This window comes from Gossypium hirsutum, chromosome D01 (assembly GCF_007990345.1).
Source record: "Gossypium hirsutum isolate 1008001.06 chromosome D01, Gossypium_hirsutum_v2.1, whole genome shotgun sequence".
NCBI lineage: Eukaryota > Viridiplantae > Streptophyta > Magnoliopsida > Malvales > Malvaceae > Gossypium > Gossypium hirsutum.
The window spans coordinates 11610612-11616859 of record NC_053437.1 but is presented as its reverse complement, the minus strand read 5'-3'; the positions used below and the strand labels follow the sequence as shown (position 1 = coordinate 11616859).

At 28.5% G+C, this 6248-nt stretch overlaps 1 long non-coding RNA gene across 1 annotated transcript; it reads left to right on the top strand.

Moving 5' to 3' along the window:
- The first annotated feature begins 843 nt into the window (after window positions 1-843).
- LOC107921807 (uncharacterized) lies at window positions 844-2814 on the top strand. The gene is made up of 3 exons (XR_001691101.2): window positions 844-930; window positions 1403-1488; window positions 2452-2814. It is a non-coding gene; the product is annotated as an uncharacterized lncRNA (long non-coding RNA).
- The last annotated feature ends 3434 nt before the right edge of the window (window positions 2815-6248 follow it).

Genomic DNA, 6248 nt, shown 5'->3' with positions numbered 1-6248 from the left:
TTTCATATATTAAGTAATTCTTCCATGATTTCGGAATTACTTAATTTCTTAAAAATCATTTCATGTTTTAAGTAAAATTTTATATATTAAGTAATATTTTCTAATTTTATGAATTAATTAATTTCTTGGAAGCCTTTTCATGTTTTAAGTAACATTTAATGGATTAAGTAATTCTTTCATGATTTAGGAATAACTTAATTTCTTAGAAACCACTTCATGTTTTACATAATCGTTTATGTTTTAAGTAATTTTACATGATTTAAGAATTATTTAATTTCTTAGAAACTTTTTTCACATTTTAAGTAACATTTCATGTATTAAGTGATTCGTTTATGATTTACGAATTACTTAATTTTTTTTAAAATCTTTTCATGTTTTCACCAACATTTCATGTATTAAGTGATTATTCCTTGATTTAAGTAATTTCTTAAAAACATTTTTCATATTAAGTAATTCTTCTATTGTAACAGCTCAATTTTAACCCTAATCGGACATAGTAGTTTCGGGACCACGAATCCGAGTCAGAAAAATTTTTTAATATTATTTTTAGTGTCTATTGCATGTTAAGTTATTAGTGTGAAATTTGATCGTTTGAAGGCTCAATTCGATAAAAAGGAATTTATCGCGTAAAATAAAAATTTAAAGGTTAAATTTTAAAAGCACCTATTTGTTGTTGTCTTTTTAAGTGGGAGGTCTAAAGATACAATTATACCAAGAAATAGTTAGTGGGTGGCATATGACAACATTGTCCTTAATATATATGTTATATATATTTATTATAATAAGGTTAATTTAGTAAATTAGTAAATTCTATCATATAATTAAAATAAGTAAAGAAAACATGAAAACATTCTTCATCTTGGCCGAATATTAAGCTTGGAGAACTCATCTATGGCTTCCTAGGTTTCGGCATTTCTATTGTAGATTAAGGTATGTTTTGGTTTCGGTTTTTGATAATTTTTATGTTTTTGAGATCGTTGTTTTGTGTACTACAAGACCCATGCTTGAATTTTTGTAATTGTTGATTATTTTGTGTTTTGCCATTGATGATAATTTGTGATTTGTGATATTAGTTGATGAAATATGAAAGATAGGTGTTAGATTAACATGTTTTGTCTTTGATTTTTCGGTGAAATTGAGTAAATAGAGCTAAATTATGAAAATAAATTTTTGAGGGACTAAAATGTGAAATAAAAGAAATGTGTGGACTTGTATGAAGTCTATGAACATTCGGCCCTAGCATAGTGTGGGCAAATTTTGCGTATTTTGTGTTTTATGCAATAGGGACTAAATTGCAAAAAGTGTAAATGTCAGGGGCAAAATGGTAATTTGCCCAATTATGTGTTTTTGGACTAAATTGAATGTGATAATATTTAAACTAGCTCATTTTGAATATATTTAGATCAAGAATCAAAGAAATCGGAGTTAGATCGGGAAAAAGTTAAAGTCGTCGAGTAATCGTTCGATTTTGATTTTTCATTGTCCGAGGTAAGTCAATAGCAAGTAAATGTTTTCTAAATCGAATCTATATACATTTATTTATCATGAATGTGATTAGCTAGAACTTAAAATGTGTAAATTGAATGAAACCTTGTAATTTTCCTATATAATAGCCGAATATAGGAATTTAATTTAGTTGGGTTGATATTAATGATTTAAGTTATATGTATCTAAGCTAAATATGCTTTTAAGTTTCAATGATTTGAAATTAATAGTGAAATAAATATACATAGACACGTAAATCAAATGTAAGGTTAAATTTTAAGGTTATGAGTTATAAATGTTTAATTCAGAACTATAATATAAGTTCTTGAGTTAAAATTTATTTTATGGATTACATATGTTTAAAGGTATGAGGTTCGAACATAAATATGTATGCATATAATCAAGTTATTGAGTTGGGAATTAATGTATGAATTTTATAATTATAGGGAGATTCGAACATAAATGTATGCCTTTAATCAAGTAATTGAGTTGGAAATTAAAGTATGTTTCTTATATTCATAGAGAGGTTCGAATATAGAGATTATAAAATCCCTTGAGCTGACTTAAATGCTTTTGAGTTATATTTAAGTGGTTTGGATGTATGTTTACTATGAAAAATCGAATATAATTCAATGTTATGAATATACGGATATTGAGTAAGACTTATGTAATTATAAAGATCTTTAAGAAAGATCATCTTTGTTTCTAAAACTCTCAGGCTTTGTGCCTAACAGGCTTAACGCCGGTGAAATATTTCGAACTATATGTCTAGCAGGCTTAATGCCGGTGTTCTGAATCAGGGTTCAAGCCTAGCAGGCTATGTGTATCCAAGAGACATATATTATCTTTAAAAATAAGTTAATTACTCTTTTATTTTTATTAGTTAAATTTTTATCTATACTATTGACTTACTAAGCTTTTAAATGCTTACTGTATGTGTTTGTGTCTGTTTAATTTGTCTTATAGATTTTGAGGTGGTTACGAGCTCAGGATCATCAGTAAAGTTTATCACACTATCGGATAATTAAGGTATTTTAAGCTGAAATTTTTCTTTGAGACTATGGCATGTATAGACTAGTTTGAAATTGTTTCTTTTGAGAGTAAATATGTATTAAAGCCATGCGTATGTGGCTTGATTGGCTTGTTATAGTCGGTTTTTGGTTTGGTTTGGCATTATAAGAAATATGTAAGGTAAATAAATAATGTGTGTATGGTTTATTCGAACTAGGTTTGAGCTTAATAATTATATATCATGTTAATAGGTGGAAGTGTGCATTGTTTTTGAGTTGAATTTGGTTTTGAATGCTAATGAAGAATTAAATTTGTGAATTAGAATTCTATATGAAAGTATATACGTTTAAATTGAGGTATGAAATGCATTTTTATAAGGTGATGAAATGAAAACTTTTATAAATAATATGTGTATAATTAATTACTTATTATGAGTATATGCAGTTTTAGTATTTATATATATATTTATGTATATAAGATATGCTAAATCGATATAGACATATATACTTGGAGTTCACAAGTATGACGATATAGGTTTAATATATGTCGATTATACATATAAAAATATTTACATTCGATTTTGGTTGTTTTAACCTTGTTTTAAATTTGAATAAGTTCATTAATCTAGCATTTATAAGTACAGAAATGCAAATTTGATATAATGTGATTTATATTTATACTTAAAATATTAAATGAGTTCAGAACATTTTGTACATTTGCGTAGTGATGACTATGGTTTATATACATATGCATTATCATAATGTTATTTGTAAGTTTAAAAATTTAATAGATGTAATTTGGAAGCCTAGTAAACATATAATCCAAATAACTTTATTACTAACACAATTATTACACAATAATACCAATATTTTCTTTCTCACACTTGGCTGATACTTCACATGCACACACATACATTACTTACATGTATAGCATACTTAACGGACTTCAAACTAGCCGTCATTCTTATCCATTCGCTTAGAGCTTGTAGAATCATGTAGAACCAATCTTGCCACCTTTCCTTGCCTTGCCAAGTTGTTCGGTTTGTCGTCAACATTTTTGACAGGCAAGCTGGTATCAATATCTGAATAACCTGTATAAAGTAGGAAGAAATGACAGTTTTTCAGCCATACTTGAACAGTTTTCCCTTTAGCCCTGCATAGTTTTACCATGGATAAGTTGCTGCCATTGTCCTTCACCTTCCTCGTCTTCATTTTCATGGTGTTTAAGCTGAGATCCAAAATGGAGACACCCAAAAATTTGCATATCGGGGATTTAAATCAATGCCTTTTATATTAATAAAATTTTGATTTTACCGCTCAACAAAATTTATTTTTTTCAACCAAAACTTTATACTTTATTATAATATATTTTATGCATTCCAATTTTTATGTATTCTTTCCTAAAATACTTATATTTTAACACTTAATTAAATCAGTGTCATCTTTAATCGGGTCATTTTAATAAGTCATTATCACTCTTAATAGGACACCAACACAATTATAAAATTATAGAAATACTGACTTTTTAAATTATAATTTTTATTTTTCATACTTTTATATTATTACAAATCCAAGGATCGAACATGTGTTCTATAGTGTTAAAGATACAAATTCATTAGTCCACCTATTTTTATTATTAAATAAATTTAAAGTTTATTTTTTTACACTCATAAAAAGGGTGTAACAAAATTTAATATTGATGATATTATTTGTTGTCACGAGTTAATTTAATACTAATTCAAAATTGATAGTATAACACAATTATAAATAATTGTAGCATATTTATTATTTTTACCTAATGTGTTTATGTATTCAAATTTCATACTCATAATATGATCTATTTTTCTTATTTTAATATAGTATTATTAATTGATTTAAAACCATATATTTCATTCTGTTGAGTATTATCTTCTATGGTTGTTTCTTCGTGATATATTTCCAATCTCATTAAAAGTAAATTGTATTATCTCCAAGATCAGATTCTAGTGTTCATTTGGGTCGTTTTCTAAAACTAAATGATCATTTCCCATTTTAGGCCCCGGCGTAGCCCCGACATTGTTCTTTGTCAATATGAAATTGCAATATTTCAATTTTGTCATGCTCTGGTGCAAACGATAATATTTTTAGGGCTCAGCTTTGTCAGGAAAGCATATTTCAATATCAGAAACCTGCATAAATTAAGAAGAAATGAAATTTTTGTTGACACCATTTCTTTGATAAAACAGAGTCGACTTGGATTTTGAAAAAGAAAATAAATACGGGAGTCGCCACCAATCTTTTTTAATGAGGTGTGATCGGGTCACCTCAAAAAACGGTTGTTTTTAACAAATTATTTGGTTTTATTAAAACAAAGATTTTCATCCACGAAATTCAGAAAAATAGGTTCGAGAGTCGGTTACATACGAGGAAGGATTAGCACTCTCGTAACGCCCCAAAAATTGCTACCTAGTTGACTAATTAATGTCTTAATGTCGAAAATTGAAAAATTTAAAGAGATTTAAAGTACGATCCTTAAAAACTTGAATGACATGGATTAAAATTTAGGAGGATATTTGGCTATTTGGTCGAACGAGAAACCAAAACCCAGCACATTAGGGCACGTTTTCTTGAATTTCCAAACGCAAAACATTGCCTTATTTTGAAATTTTTAAAAGGATATTTGGCTATTTGGTTGAATGAGAAAAATCGAAACCCAGCACATTAGGGCACGTTTTCTCGAATTTCTAAACGCAAAACATTGCCTTATTTTGAAATTTTTGAAAGGATATTTGGCTATTTGGTCGAACGAGAAAAATCGAAACCCAGCACATTAGGGCACATTTTCTTGAATTTCCAAATGCAAAACATTGCCTTATTTTGAAATTTTTGAAAGGATATTTGGCTATTTGGTCGAACGATAAAAATGGAAACCCAGCACATTTGGGCACGTTTTCTCAAAATTCCAAACGCAAAACATTGCCTTATTTTGAAATTTTTGAAAGGATATTTGGCTATTTGGTCGAACGAGAAAAATTGAAACCTAGCACATTAGGGCACGTTTTCTCGAATTTCCAAACGCAAAACATTGCCTTATTTTGAAAATTTTAAAAGGATATTTGGCTATTTTGTCGAACGAGAAAACTCGAAACCCATCACATTAGGGCACGTTTTCTCGAATTTCCAAACGCAAAACATTGCCTTATTTTGAAATTTTTGAAAGGATATTTGGCTATTTGGTCGAACGAGAAAAATTGAAACCCAGCACATTAGGGCACATTTTCTCGAATTTCCAAACGCAAAACAATGCCTTATTTTGAAATTTTTAAAAGGATATTTGGCTATTTGGTCGAACGAGAAAAATCGAAACCCAGCACATTTGGGCACGTTTTCTCGAATTTCCAAACGCAAAACATTGCCTTATTTTGGAATTTTTGAAAGGATATTTGGCTATTTGGTCGAACGAGAAAAATCGAAACCCAGCACATTAGGGCACGTTTTCTCGAATTTCCAAATGCAAAACATTGCCTTATTTTGAAATTTTTAAAAGGATATTTGGCTATTTGGTCGAACGAGAAATATAGAAACCCAGCACATTTGGGCACGTTTTCTCGAATTTCCAAAAGCAAAACATTGCCTTATTTTGAAATTTTTTAAAGGATATTAGTACGCGTAACAAAATGTTAATGAATACGATGGTGTAGCATACGAGTAATAGCAATGAAAATAAATTGGATAAAAAAGGGGGAATCAATGACATACAAAATAACAATACAT